At 46.2% G+C, this 15696-nt stretch overlaps 3 non-coding genes across 3 annotated transcripts; all 3 read right to left on the reverse strand.

The window, feature by feature from the left end:
- Positions 1-640: 640 nt before the first annotated feature.
- Positions 641-713, reverse strand: Trnav-cac (transfer RNA valine (anticodon CAC)). Its single transcript has one exon. It is a non-coding gene; the product is annotated as a tRNA-Val (tRNA).
- Positions 714-1492: 779 nt separating this feature from the next.
- Trnaa-agc (transfer RNA alanine (anticodon AGC)) lies at positions 1493-1565 on the reverse strand. Its single transcript has one exon. It is a non-coding gene; the product is annotated as a tRNA-Ala (tRNA).
- Positions 1566-1776: 211 nt separating this feature from the next.
- Trnav-aac (transfer RNA valine (anticodon AAC)) lies at positions 1777-1849 on the reverse strand. The gene has a single exon. It is a non-coding gene; the product is annotated as a tRNA-Val (tRNA).
- Between the last annotated feature and the right edge of the window lie 13847 nt (positions 1850-15696).

Raw genomic sequence — 15696 nt, forward strand, 5'->3', positions numbered from 1 at the left:
GGTTTATGGTTGTGGGTCACAAGAGGAACTGTATTAAAGAGTCGCAGCATTAGGAAGGTTGAGAACCACCACTCTAAGAGAAAATGAAAAGCGTTGAGAGGGCAGTGCTCATGGGGAAACGCGGAAAGCCAGCAAAGTCCTGGTAGGGGGACGGTGTGGCCTCCTTTGCCTGTTCTTGGAAAGAGGATGGGCGATGTGCTCCTTAGGTCAAGAAAGACGGTGAAAGGCTCTTGCAGGCTGGACCACGGCAAACACAGGTCGGACCATGGCCTAGAGGTTTTGTCTATTACCCTCTACCCCACCCCCTCCCCCTTGCTAAACCGTTAGCTTACGTTCCTAAAGCCAGCAAGGTCTATTCCCATATCTGGCCACTGACTCATTCCTGAGACTGAACATCAAGATGGAAGACCTAATAATTAAACTACCCAATCATAACTTATCAACACGTCGTAGCTCTTTCTAATACAGACCAGATCTCCTCTTTTATCATCTTAAAACCAACACTTGCAAAGCTAATTTTGCTATGGTTTCTGTCCGTTTTCAGAGCCAGCCACCTTGTGTCTTTGCCTTGCTTAATAAAGGCTCTCTTTGTGTTTGGGTATGTGCCTAATCTGAAAAGTTCAAAAGCATCGGCCAACGTTGTTCCCGCCCGGTTTCGAACCGGGGACCTCTCGCGTGTGAGGCGAGCGTGATAACCACTACACTACGGAAACACCCTGTGGAAACAGTTCTGTCATCTTACAGTGTCCCAGAAAGACGTCGCATCCTTGCTGCCCGGAGTCCCGAAGAGCCGGGTCGACAGAACCTCAAGAATCGCCACCAAAGCCGGGCGAAACCGTCGCGGAGAGGCGAGACCCAGGGAAGGACCGACGACTGTGGCTGCCTTGGGCGGACGGGAGCGCTCACGCGAGGGGGAGGGCAGGGGCGGGCGTGTCCGCGGCTGGACCCCGCGGAGCAGCTCGCGGGAACCGCGCGTGCGAGACTCAGGAGGAGGAGGAGGAGGAGGAGGAGGACGAAGCGGCTGAGCAGCGGGGGCAGCGGGGGACCCCGGGGCTCGGGGAGCCGAGATCCTCTGCGCAGACCGCGCCGAGTTAGAAACGAAGCGGAGACCGGCCGAGAGGGGCCCGGGTTCCCGTCGGGCGCGGGGAAGGGCGGTCCGTGCGGTGCTGGCGGTGGCGGTGCTGGCGGTGGGCAGCTCCGCGAGCTCAGCGCAACCTCCCCGTCAGGGTGCAAAGCGAGCAGAGACGGCCGGGAAAGGGAAGAGCCCGGAGAGGCGGGCGGAGAGCTCACGGCTCCGCGGGGCTAAGGCGCGGCTTTGGGGTCAGAGCGCGTCGGAGCGCGTCTGCCGAGGGAGGGAGCGGGTTAACGGAGGCCAAAACAGCCAATAGACGCCCAGGGGCCTGCGTGCAGGGTGTGTGTGACAGGAAGGAAGCGCGTGAGGTTAATCTTGTGTCCTCGACTAACGTACTGGAGTGGAAGGAGACATAATAATTGGAGGATGTGGGCATCGATCCCACTACCTCTCGCATGCTAAGCGAGCGCTCTACCATTTGAGCTAATCCCCCGACGGGGCACTGTTTTCTTGTACTTTCTTGGCTGGCCACTGAGTCCACTGTCCGTCACGCGGTTGTGGGCTCCGGGTAGGGTTCAAGAAAGCATGGGAGTCACAGGCAAAAGGGTAAGTCGAGATTCCTGTCTCCTAACTGGTCAGGCGTGCAGGGAGTGAGCTGAGAGCCTGAAAACACATGGGAAAGGGAAGAAAAACAGTCAAATTGCTGTTTCCGCCCGGTTTCGAACCGGGGACCTCTTGCGTGTTAGGCAAGCGTGATGACCACTACACTACGGAAACCCATTCATGTTTGTGTAACTTCCTAATTTCTACAGATAGTCACAACCTGCTTAGTTAATGGTTTGACGACAGCATTCTTTGTATATTTACATATCACGGAGTAGCTAAATCAAATAATTATTCCCCTCCGTGTCTCGACCCCGCGGGACTTCAACACCCACCTAAAGAGAGGGTGGAAAGAATGAGGTAGAGCAAGAGACGCAAGGTATGAAGCCAAGTCTGTTCGTCTGATCAAAGCCTCGTTTATTAGAAATTTTACCCAACTTATATAGCGAGAGGGCAGGAAAAGGGGGAAGGCTAATTTACTGCTGCAGGAGATAGCAAGAGTGCTTTCATGGCTTGAATATTGCACCTGCAAGATACCGTAAGGATGTTTTCTTCAGATATCTCACCGATGCTCTGAAACTAACAGATGGATGTCCTCACAAATCTATCACCCATGATTTCGGTAACAATTTCACTAAATAGCTTTGTCTCCACTAAATAGCTTTGGCTCACTATTTGACTTTGGCTTCAGTAAATAGCTTTGGCTCCCGGCATCTCCTCCCTTCCTAAACAATTTAAGAGGCTAGCAGGTAGGTTCTGAACATGAGGTCTTTTGCAGATGGTGGGCATTAACCAGAGGGGGGAAGTAATGACCTTATCCTCCCAAGGCTTTTTGCAGCCTTTTTGGGTGCCTTTTTGGGGAGGAGAGGAAGACCCCATCAAAACCTGAGGGCATCCCTAGCAGGTTGTGGTTAGGGGTAATCAGAAACCAACCTCTATGCAATCAGGTTTGCTTCTCAGGGGACTCAGAAGCAGGCAATTGGGCCCTCCCCTTGCAATGTCATCTTGCACCCCATTACAGGTACCCAGGAAAGCATTTATCTGAGTTTCATGCTGTTCTCATGAGAGCCAAACGCAAGCAGTCAAGACCCATGGGAAGGACTGTCAGCAGTCTTCCTCGGGCTCAGCTAAGCCTTTGTCAGCCAAATCAAGTCTGTGATAATGAACTTGTATGGGTTTAGATGCCAGGGAGTCAATTTGCTGTTTTACAAAGCCAGTAAGTCTCTTAATGGCCCATGGGCCGAAAGATATGAGGAGAAAGAAACCCACCAAGGGTCCCACAATTGAAGGAAAGAGGGTGGTGAGCCAGGGAGAGGTTGAAAACCAATTATGAAACCAACTTTCCTCTTGTTCTCTCTGTCTCTTTCTCTCTTCTAAGCCTTCCCTAACCTTAGCCATGCTGTCCCTTACAATCCCAGTATAATCTGTGTAAAAGCAGCACTCTTAAGGGCAGCACAGAGTCCCCCTTGCTGGAGGAAAAGCAAGTCTAGCCCTCTTCGATTTTGTAGGACAACTTCAGACAGTGAGACGAGGGATTTCTCCAAGTTGGTGATGCCAATCTCCAATCTCTCAGCATCCTTGTCAATTGTCCGGTGACGGTCAGAGTAATGCTTATTGGAGAGAACGAGAGAGGTTATACCCGTCCCAGCACCCGAAGCTCCGAGGCCGAGGAGGACAGTTAGTGTAACAGCTGTTCTGGCCTCTCTTTTTGTTCTAAGCAACGCATGGTCATTAACGGGGTCCCAAAACCGGGCAAAATCTTCCCCAGAATAATAAGTCAGGCGGGGAATTAATTGGACAAGGACATAGAAGGTAGTAAGATTGCTTTTGAGGTGAGGGGTGTGTATACAGGGAGTAAGGCCATCACTGCAAGTCCACCAGCTATTGTCGCCTGGGAGGATGTAATTGGGAAGGTGGCTTGACGGTGTAATGGTTCCATTACAAAGATGTTTGTATTTCTGAGGAATACACAACCCAACGCCAGAAACAGAAATCAGCGTCAATCTAGCCTCAGCCTGTTGTGACCATCTGCATTTCGAATGGTCAGAGGAGTAGAAGATTTCCTCAGTGACAGCAATGCCTTCATAAAAGGGAGGGGCAGAATCATAACAAAGCCAACAGGACTCAATAAGCTCGGGGCGTGTATGATTCAGGGCTAAAAAGGTATGATTAACAAGGTCTAAAATAATATGGTGTGTATCAATCCCATCTTCAATTAAGGAGGGGATAGGCTTATCAGCAAAGGAAGGAGTCGGGGAGGCAGGGACATTTTGCTTAGGCTCTGTCTGTGCAGGGAAAATCATTTTTCCTGGGTTCTATCTGTGTGGGAGGGGCAAGGACAGGATTGGATCCAATAGCTATGGGTGGAATAGCTGATTCTTTCCTTAGGGTAAGGTAAATGATAACTCCTGGACTATTCTTGGCCCACCCGTAGTATAGGCGTAGGCCCCAAGTGAGGCCCTTATGCCAGGGAATGGATTTTTGTTTTCCTTTAGAAGTGAAAGATAGCTTTAAGATGGGGAGCTGGAGCTGTTGCCAGCTTGAGGACTGCCTTAGCCTGTCACAGGTATTTGTCAAATAATGTGATTTCCAGGAGTTAATATCAATCTTAGATGTATGTAATAGTTATCACAATGTAATCATCACTATTAAGGTGTCCCCAGCTTCTTGTGGCAATTACAGCCGAGGTTTCACATCCCCAGGAGGCACAGTAAAAGTCTCCAGCACTTCCACATCCCTTAATCCTCTTATAACCTGGGCAGGCATAAAGCCCAATTGCCGATTCCCATTGCTCACAGGTGAAGAGTGACTCAGGGGCACGAAAGGACATGTCTAGGTACCACTCGGTATCAGAAGTGACTTGTGATTGTGTATAATATACCTCACCATATTCTCCGGAAACTTCCCAAGTATATTTATAGGGTTGGTGGACATTGTTCTTCTGGTCTGTAATCACCTTCTGGCTTTGCATCATCACTCCGAGAAATATTATCCAAAGTGGTCTCATCTGTAAAGAAAAGAGAAGGATCTCAGGGGTCCTCACCACCCTGGATGTCAGGAGTACATGGCATGTCTCCGGGTGGTTTTATTTTTTTTCTGCTGTTTAGAGGAGGGGCCGTCTAGTTGTTTTACCAGCCTTTCTGGCAGCCCCCTGGCTGCCCCCTCCTTGGTGTCAAACAGGCACACTGATCCTTGACCCCAGATAAGGACTGGGTCTGGGCCGTTCCATTTGGAAGTGAGGGGGTCTTTCCACATGACTGTGGCATAATTTTTATTTGTTTCAGGGTGCCAAAGGCGATCTGCATCGGACTTGCCATAGGCATCCAAAGTTAAGAAATTAAGAACAAACAGTGCATGATGAAGAATATTTCTTGGGGATCCTTTCAAGGGATATAACTCCCCCCTGCTTTAACTTGTGAAGGGTGTTTTTAATAGTTTGATGGGCATGCTCAACAAGGGCTTGTCCTTTAGGATTATAAGGAATACCAGTGAAGTGTTTAATTTGTAATTGATGGCAAAATTCCTGAAAGTTTTTTCCAGTGTAACCAGGACCATTATCCATTTTTAAAACCTTAGTTTTGCCCATAACCAAGAGGTAATTTAAAACATGAGTTATAACATTTTTTGAGGCTTCTCCTGTATGTAAACTGGCAAAAATGAATCCACTAAAGGTATCTATTGTTACATGAAGATATTTAAGATTGCCAAATTCAGGTAAGTGAGTAACATCCAGATGTCATTTGGGAAGAGGCCTCTGGAATTAACTCCCAAATGGGGAGTGGGCAAGAGAGTGACACAAGCAGGACATTGTTTGACAATTTGGCGTGCCTGTTCCCTGGTGATTTTAAAAAGCAGTCGAAGTGTTTGGGCATTTAAATGATGCAGGGCATGTTTTTTTCTGGCCTGCTCAACAGGGTTTACTGAAATGGGGAATGCCAGGCCTGTGGCAGCATCGGTGCAAGCATTTCCCCCAGAGAGAGGACCTGGGAGGTCTGAGTGCTCTCAGAGGTGACCAAGATAAAAGGGTTGACTTCCAGAGTTAATTAACTCCTGGAGCTTGACAAAAAGAGGAACAGCATTTGTAGAAGGTCTAATATAGGGAACCGTTTCAAGAAGTGGAACAGAGTGGCAATATAGGCACTGTCAGTATATAGATTAAAAGGGACATTTTCTAGAACCTGAAAAACCTTAACTACTGCAAAAAGCTCTACAAGCTGTGCCGATCTAAAAGGAGATTGGATAGAATTGGTTTTTCCATTAATAGTGTAGGCAGCGACCCCATTAGAGGAGCCATCTGTAAACACTAAATGTGCTTCTGATAACGGTTAGGGGAAGTAATTTTTGAGAAGATGAAAGTGTGGGTTTTAATAAATTGAAGTAACTTATTAGCAGGGTAATGGTTATCAATTATCCCAGAAAAAGAAGAACAGACAATGGGCCAAATATCAGCAGTTTGCATTAGCCATTCTAACTGATCTTTAGAATAGGGCAGTATTATTTTATCAGGATCTTTGCCAAAAAATTGACGGCTTTGTTTGCGCCCCAAAAGGATGAGTTCTGCAACCAAGGTAGTATAGGAGGCAAGAACCTTAGTAGGAGAGGCGGGGAGATGAGTCCACAGCAGGGGATTATGGTGCGAAAACACTCCAGTGGGTGTATGGGATGAGGTACACACGACAAAGAGAAGGGGTTCCTTATAGGAAATAAATGTAACTCCCTGATTTTGGATAGCTGTTTCCATAACCCGAAGGGCCTGTGTCGCTGCAGGGGTTAATGAGCGATGGGAGGAGGGGTTAGAGTCTCCCTTAAAGAGAGGTTTAAGTTCCCCTGTGGTGAGTTTAAGATAAGGTCTTAACTAATTGGTATCTCCTAGGAGCTTTAGAAAATCATTTAAAGTCTTTAAATGGCTAGTTTTTAACTGGATTTTTTTTTTGTGTGTGTGTGTAGTAATTTTTTGATGATGGAGCTCAAATCCTAAATAAAAATATGGGTCTTTTAATTGAATTATATCTGGTGCAATTTGTAAACCATAATCTATTAGTTTTTGTGAAAGCTTTTTTTTTTTTTTTATGAAGGTCTCTTTTCAATATTTATTTTTATTTTATGTACATTGGTGTTTTGTCTGCATGTGTGAGGCGTGAGGGAGTTGGGCCCCTGGAACAGGAGTTATAGACAGTTGTGAGCTGCCATGTGGGTGCTGGGAGTTGAACCCAGAGTCTTTTGGAAGAGCAGACAGTGCTCTTAACCACAGAGCCATCTCCCCCAGCCCCATGTGAGAGCTTTTGACAGCCATGAAGCAACAATGAGCCATCAGGTCCAGCTAAAAGGATATCATCCATATAATGTATTATATAAATAGAAGGCCAGAGTGTTCTAAAAGGATCAATAATCTGAGCTACAAACTTTTGACACAGAGTCGGGCTATTAGCTATGCCTTGGGGAAAAACTTTCCATTGGAAATGAGACATAGGCCCTTTGAAGTTTGTTACTGGTGGGCTAAAGGCAAAGTGCTTTTTATCTTTGGGGTGCAGGGAGATGGTAACAAAACAGTCTTTAAGATCTGTAACTATCTTATAAAAGCCAGCAGGGATGGCTACAGGGCTAGGCAGTCCTGGTTGTAAAGCACCCATGGTGAGCATAGTTTTATTAACTTCCCTTAGGTCTTGTAATAACCTCCATTTCCCAGACCTTCTTCTAATAACAAAAATAGGTGTGTTCCAAGGAGAAGTAGTAGGTTCAATGTGACCAGCAGCAAGCTGTTCCTGTACTAACGCCATAGCCGCTGCTAACTTTTCTGAGGTTAAAGGCCATTGGTCAACCCAAACAGCTTCATCAGATTTCCAAGTGATTTTGTCTGCATGGGGTACAGGGATGCCAACAGCCATTAGGGTAAATCTGTCATGCCTAATCCTGCGCGGTCAATGTTTTCAATTGCCTGGACAGGTTCTTTTATTCCCTGTGAATGTTTTCCTAAGCCTTGTTCGGGAAGGAAGCCCTGTTTTAGCATTTGGTGGGTAACAATTTCATTTGGACTACGCATAATGAGATTTAACTGGGAAAGAATATCCCGACCCCAGAGATTAACAGGTAGGCCAGGCACAACATAAGGTTGAACGGAGCCTGTATGATCTTCCTCATCTGTCCATGTGAGGACTTTAGAACTTTGCTGGGGACTGGATGTTTGTCCTATGCCCCTGAGGTGGGTTAAGGAGGCTGTGAGGGGACAGGAGGGAGGCCATTTTTTTTTTTTTTTTTTTTTTTTTTGTGAAACTATGGTGGCATCCGCTCCGGTATCTACAAGCCCTTCAAAGCTTTTTCCGTCCAATTTTAAATTGAGGAGGGGTCTACCCTGAGTAATTGTCTGAATTCAGTAAGCATCCGAGGAGCCAAAATTATTGCTGCCTCTGCATTTTTGAAAGCTTTTCTGGTTAAAATGGGTGAGGGGAAGCAGTAACGGCTGAGCAATTGTTTGTCCCTGGTTAATAGTTAAGGGACCAGAAGTGGAAGAAGCTAGAATCTTTCTTTATTTCTCCTGTATAATCATTGTCAATAACTCCGGGAGAGATATGTAGTCCCTGGAGAGTTGAACCAGCGTGACCAAGTAGTCCAAAGGTGCCAGGAGGCAGAGGGGCGAAAACTCCTGTATGCAAGACCTGAATTCCCATATCAGGTGTTAGTATTGTGCTGGTGGACAGGGTATTAGGAGCCTTTTTCTTTGTCTTGGGCAAGAGGGAGGCAGCCGCAGGAGGGGATTGGGTCAATTCAAGATCCAATTCGCCGCAGTTCTTTAGGAAGTGTTAAATGCTCTCTTTTCTTTTGAAGCAGTTCCGTGAGGGATTTGACCTTCTGACAGAGTTTAGTTTTAGCGTGCTGAGCAGCATCCTCTATGTCAGAATCAAAATGTAAGGCTGCTGCGCAGAAAGGAGGAGCTTTAATATACGGAGGTGGTAAAAAAGGGGCAGCTGCTAAAGCCGGGAAAGACGGGAGGGGTTGCCAGTCTAGGTTACGGTACCTGGCTTTCTCCTCAAGGGAAGTGGCCTTTTCGGTGAAAGGCTGGTCATTAGGACCATCCTGTGTCTGCGAGTGGAGGGCTGTAAGGGAGGGGTAGAGACAACGGCTGCAGGCTGGACTAGAACTGGAGCCTCCAGTTCAGGCATAGGTATGGAGATCGAGTCTACAGAGGGAGCTCGGGAGAGTTGGGGAAGTGCAGTCTCGTCCCTACCTAATTCAAGGGATTTGGGACTGCCTCTAGAATCGTTTTTGAGGAACTTTTCAGTTTGAGAAACTACCTCAGCCAAGTCAGGTTGGGAATATCTGACCTGAAGAATATCATTAATTAAATTCCAGTAGGAAAATGCCTGGACAGGTACCTTTTGTGGACCACAAGATTCATAAAATTCTTTAAGACAATTTCCAACTCTCTGCCAGCATCTTATATCAATAGTGCCTTCTTGTGGAAACCAGGGGGCAAATATTAGTAATAAAAACAAAGAGGCTAACTAAATCCTTTTTCTACTCCTCACATCTTGAGGGACTCCATGAGTCCCTGTAATAATAAGTCGTACTTATTCAATTCTTGTCCCATAATTTGTCGTTCTGACTTACCTCTCGGATCAAACTCACAGATGGGCGGCTCTGTGGAGATCTCTTATGCAGTTTTTTAGTTTCCCGGTGGAAACGCTGAATCCTATGTATTTTTGTGGCCACTGAAGAAAGACAGTCCATGCAGTCCTCCGTACCTTTAGGTCACGTTGGGTGCCAGAAATGTCCCGACTTCAACGGGTTCCTAAAGAGGGGGTGGAAAGAATGAGGTAGAACAAGAGACACAAGGAATGAAGCCAAGTCTGTTTGTCTGATCAAAGACTCATTTATTAGAAATTTTTACCCAGCTTATATAGGGAGAAGGCAGGAAAAGGGGGAAGGCTTAATTACTGCTGTGGGAGATAGCAAGAGTGCTTTCATGGGTTGAATATTGCACCTGCAAGATACCATAAGGTATCTTTAAGGTTTCCTTAAGATATCTCACAGATGCTCTAAAACTAACAGAGGGATGTCCTCACAAATCTATCACCCATGACTTAGGGTCCTCGGTAACTCACTAAATAGCTTTAGGTCTCCACTAAATGACCTTTGCTCACTATTTGGCTTTGTTTCCAGTAAATAGCTTTGTCTCCACTAAATAGCTTTGGCTCACTGTTTGACTTTGGCTTCAGTAAATAGCTTTGGCTCCCGGCACCTCTGTCCCCAGCCCTTGGTGACTCCACTTTACTGCTGCCACCTGAGCACCGAGCTTGCAAGCGATGACGTCCTGTGGAATTCGTTCCTCTGTGGCTGGTTTACCTCACTTCAGACCATGCCCTCTGCTTCACTGGTTGCAAGTGACCGAGTCACTTTATAAAGAGACGAGAAGACAATGTTCCTTGTGCATCTGTTGTGTTTTCACCTGTCCAATGGCGGACAGTAGCTCGATTTTGTAATTTGGTTATTAGGAATAATCTTGTGGATGTGAAGGCCCTAGTTCAGATTCATCACCATGGACAGAGCAATTATGAGCCCAATATTCTGTCTACAGCTAATTTTCTGACGAAATTGTCTTGCCAATGCCTTTAATGGCTATTATAATTTGCATCCCATAAAAAAATGTGCAAGCATCCTCTTTTCTCCACACTTTAGGAGCACCAGCTCTTTTTTCTGAGAATGGATAGCCTTTCTGGTAGGAGAGGAGTGAAGTATATCTCAATAGGTTTTGATTCTTGTTTCCCTGATCACTAAGAGGTTGGGCACATTTTCATAAACCAGTTTCTCATTTATCTTCTTTTAAAATTCCTATTCTGATCCTTTGCTCAATTTTCTCAAGCTATTTGTTTTCTAGCTATGGTGCTTCGTGTGTATTTGGGCACCAAGCCCTCATCTGATGTGTGGCTTTCCATGCTTTCAACAGCTTCCCTGCTACTTGATAAGAGACGTGGTTCAGCTTTTTCTTCTGAATCTGAAATTTCTAGCGTGGGTATTTGTTTTTGTCTTCATTTAGGAGAAAATTAAGCTAGTCAATGGAAACATCCTGAAACAGACTTCCACAAATGAGGACAACACCTGAGGTCAGTTCACATTTCAGGAGAATCCAAAAAGCTCCCTCTTGCTAAACTCAATTCAGGCGAGACTGAACTGGATGAGGATGGAGCAGAGGACTGGCATGGTGCAGGTGAGGCTGGGAAGGGGAGGGGTCAGGAGTAGAGGGCTAGGAGGATTGAGGCAATTTCCCTTTCCACATTTGCTGAACATGTCTGTCTTGATGAAGGGGTAACACCATCTTCAGTCAGCCTCTGGGGCCACGAACTGTTAGTACTGAAGTTGGTCTAGGCCCAGAACAGTGTATCTGAAACTGCCCCTGAGAGGGACATCACAGGGCAAGCTGCATTTTACCGTGAGTCATCACCAGGCAGGGAGTGACATCTGGAACTTTCCACTGCACTTACACCATGGCCAAAGTCTCAGGCTAAAAGTAAGCAAAGATTGCAGTAGGAGTCTTCCTAACGGAAGAGGAAAGTGAATGCAGGGCGGCCACTCAGCGTCCAGGCTACTGTTTTAGAGATCCAAAGAGAGATGGGTTTTTTGGAGGCTCGCTCTACTTCCTTTCAACAGTTTGGGCAGTGTTTATCTCTTAGAGATTCTAAGCTCAAGACACAACCGTAACAGCAGGCCTAGTCCCAATGCGTTTGAAAGCAGAAGAGAGCACGACCGAGAATTCATAGATGCTTTGCCCCTGCACCAGACACAGAGGCTATTAGAAAGGCGGAAGTGGGCCGCCCAAGCGATGGTACTGCCCTGAAGGTTCATGCCCAGGAGCACATCTCTTCTTCCTACCTTATGTTTAATCACACACACACACACACAGTACGTTTATTTGCTGTCTTAGGGGTACTACTGTTGTGATGAAACATCATGACCAAAGAAACTTGAGGAGGAAGGGTTTATTTGGCCTACATTTTCACAGCACAGCTCACCATCAAAGGAAGTCAGGACAGGCACTCAAACAGGGTAGGGGCCTGGAGGCAGGAGCTGACGCAGAAGCCATAGAGAGATGCTGATGACTGGTTTGTTCCCTATGGCTTGCTCAGCTTGCCATGACCACCTGCCCAGGGATGGCACCACCCACAATGGGCAGGATCCTCCCCCATCAATCACTAATTAACAAAATGCCCTACAGACTTGCTTACAGCCCGTGTTTTGGAAGCATTTTCTTGAGTTTCCCTCCTCTCGGACGACTTCAGCCTGGTGGAGTTGATATAAAACTATCCTGCACATTCACCAACAATGATATAATTTAGAGCTCTAACATACTATGGAAATAAAAACAAGTGTCTCAGAATTTTCAGATAGATTCTTGGCATGTTACTTTTTGAGAGTTGGGGACAATGTATGTCAAGATATTATCACAGTTTTCAAAACTGTGACATTTTAAACATACTTTACACTCTATTGTAGATGACAGGCTGTATCTCCTGTGAAGAAGAAGAAGAAGAAGAAGAAGAAGAAGAAGAAGAAGAAGAAGAAACTTAAGCCCTAGGGCGGCCTTCAAATCATAAAAATAAAGATGCCAAGACCTTTTAAATTTTCAAAACTTAGGCCTTAGCTGGGCAGACTCTAAACTATCTCACTTAAATTAACCCATTCACCTTGCCTCACCCAGCCACGTGGCCAGCCATCCTTCCAGCATCTGTTTTAAATAATGCAATACGATAAGTACTGTAGAACAAAGAACTACACCATACAAGAACATTCAATGAAAAACAATTTAAAACTCAAGTCTTCAAATTTTTAAACAAACTTGAGCTATACTGTCCCGAAAGTCCACCAAACAGCCAGAAGAGAGAATACCCACACAGAGGTCCAAACTCCAGCCTCCTTTTGTGGCCTGCATGTGTCTTGGTTGAAGATGCTCTAGCAGGCAGAGGCATGGCAAACAGACCTGAGCATGGCAAACATTGCAGACAGGCTTTGCCCCTTTACCCCTTTCTCTCCTTTAGGAACAGCTGTTACATTCCCAAAGCTAGTCCCCAAGGTCTACTCCCTTATTTGGCCATTGACTCACTGAGACAAAACACCAAAGTTCAACAATCAAACTTCATTGTTTGGCTAAAACGTGTAATCAGGATTTACCAACTCACCCTAGCGCAGACTCTTCCCCTTTCTCCTTAAAAACCCACTCCTTCAAAAACACCTTCTCCTGCTCTCTCCCTTGCTCTCGCTTGCTGCTGCTGCTTCTCCACTTTCCATCCCCCGCTGCCCCCCGTTTGACCCTCCAGGGTAACAAATCTTTGTACTGAGAATTTGGTGTCTGGGTATGTGTTAATATTTATATAAAAATACCATGCACACAAACAATCTTAAATCCAATGAGGTTTATTGGATGGAGAGAGAAAAGCAGAGAGCTAGACATGATAGGGAGAGGGGAGGGGAGTGCCCCGACCGAGAAAGGGGAAAGCAAGAGAGTAAGAGAGCAAGAGCAAGAGCGAAACGGAGTAGCGGGTTGGTCTTTTTAGGGGCAACAGAACCGTGTCTGGCAGGCGACACATAATGACATCATAGGTTACTAGGCAACCCAGAAACAAGCTGCCTAAATACTAACAGTCCGTCCTGTACCACTCCGAGGGGCGGACCTCCTTTACACTGGTGATCCTCTCAATCCTCTCAAGGTGTGGCTCCCTCCCTAAGGTCAAGTCCAGAGAGTCCTCCCAATGACGGGATGGCGGAAAGCAGGCTCGGCGCGTGGGCATAGTAGAATAGTGGTGGGAAGGCCAAAGAAAAGTACAGCTCATCCTGCCAGAGATGACACCTCAGCCCCAGTCGCTGGGCAGAAACATAACCACGTCGCCCCCTTGCGGCGGAGAGGCCCCAAACCTCAAGGACTATTGCAGTTCTGGAGCAGTGTTCATGCCTGTCTGACCAGATGCACCCCGCTTCCCTGCTAAAGCCGCTCTCTGTTGGCTATGACGCCATGGCAGCTTGTTTCTATGCGGACTGCAACAGTCGTTTATCAAAGAAAACTGGTGAGCCGCCCTTTTTGTGTTCATTCTCAGGAGGTTTAAAAAAGTGGCGTGGTTGGTACAGGACATGGACCAGTGCCAGTTTATCTTTTCCTTCAGAAACGTTTTGCACCTCCCCCCCCAGACCTTCCCACTTTGTGTAATCTAGTTCAAGTTATAACCGAGTTTTTTGTTTTTGTTTTTTATGAACTTCTCAGAAAGAAGTTGACATGGGTAGATTACAATGATTAGCACCAACACCCCAACTTACTGGTAAAAAAAAAAAAAGGCAACTTTTTAATCCAGGTCTCAGCTGGTCACATCGACCGCCTAACAAGAACTTTCTTGGTCCATAGCCAGGACCACCAACCCTCCTTAGGTCATTCTTGGAGCATCCCAGGTGGAGCTGGTCCTTACAGGATTCCTGCACTTTCTCAATGATGATTTTCTTAACGCTGTTGACACCTACTGGCCTTCCTGACACTTGTCTAGCCTCCAGCTTCAGGAATGTAAAGTCTATTTTTGTTTTTTAATTTTTTTTAACATGTATTTATTTGAGGGCAGGGACGAGTGAGTGCCAGGGCTCCTATGTGGAAATCTGGACACACGCAGGAGTTGGCTCTGTCTTACCATGTGGGTTCCAGGGATCAAAACCAGGTCCTAAGGCTTCATGGCAAGTGTTTTTACCTGCTGAGTCCTCTCACTAGACCTCGACCATCGCTCTTGAAGTCTCCTTTTTCTGACAGAAACGAATACCTAACTTCACTAGGAAGAATCTGGAAATAGCTTATTGAAAGTTTTTCTGGGTCTGATTCCCAAACAGGAACTCAGGAGTCTGAAACTGAAAGGAACAACCCGCCTGTTATCTCAGCACTTAGAGGTAAGATTTGAGAGTTCATTCTACCTAGGCAGGCACAAGCCAGCTAGGGCTACAGACTACTTTTCAGTAAGGAGATAAGCAACAGAAAAATGCCTCAATCTGATTGAATTCATTTCCATTTGGTGTGGTTCTGTCCTTCCTGTTCTTCTAGGGAGGACAGACAGCAAATGCCTCAACCGTGATGCTCCTTACACTGCTTGCTCAGCTGCCTGCCCTCCTCCTGGTCCATTCCTTGGAGCAGCACCGCCAGTGTCTACAGTAACTCACATCAGATTGACATCTGCTTGCATTGGGATCTATGCTGTTCCTGCTGATCTGGGTTCCCAACACTCACATGGCTGTTCACAACTGTCAGCACCAGGGGATAGAAGACCTCTGTGCACAGACATACACATAATAATCCTTTTTTAAAATCAATTTAAAAAACGAGAGCACTATCCGCTACATTTAACCCACATCAGACTGTAACTAATATCCAGGGACAACCATGACGGAAGCAAGCTAACCCACAGCCCATAGTGCCAGTGACATTCAGCAAGTATGGGCACAATGACCTCAGCTGCAGAGACCCCACCTTGCCTTACAAGTCAGATCAACCAGCTTTGGCTGTTAGTAACGCCACACTGCAGATCCTACAGCCAGCAACAAAGTGACAAGGCACTTTCTGAACCTGAAACGTCCCAGGGGACATGAAGATCACAGCTCAGAATTCACAGTGCCAGTTGAAGCAGCAGGCTGTACTGGCCTCCACAGGGCAGGAGATGAGCCTTAACCACCTATCTCTGGAAATAGGTAACTTATCTACAAGATAGAAAACGCTCATTACATCTCCAGTAACATTTGATTCTTTCTTCTATTTTTGAGACACATTCTTTTTACATATTCCTGGCTGTCCTGGAACCCACTATATAGACTAGGCCAGCCTTGAACTCAGAGATCCACCTGCCTTTGCCTCCCAAGTACTGAGATTAAAGACAGGCCAACATTTGATTTTGCCAGTTTCCTTATTGTCTCTAGTCACACAGCTTAATCACAAGTTAATGTCTTCTACCTTAACTTTCTCTCTGGTCTTACCACTGTTTCTCTAGAACAGACTTGATATGCAAAGAGTAGGC

Source organism: Psammomys obesus, unplaced genomic scaffold (genome assembly GCF_907164565.1).
Source record: "Psammomys obesus unplaced genomic scaffold, mPsaObe1.curated_primary_1811, whole genome shotgun sequence".
In the NCBI taxonomy this organism is placed as follows: Eukaryota; Metazoa; Chordata; class Mammalia; order Rodentia; family Muridae; genus Psammomys; species Psammomys obesus.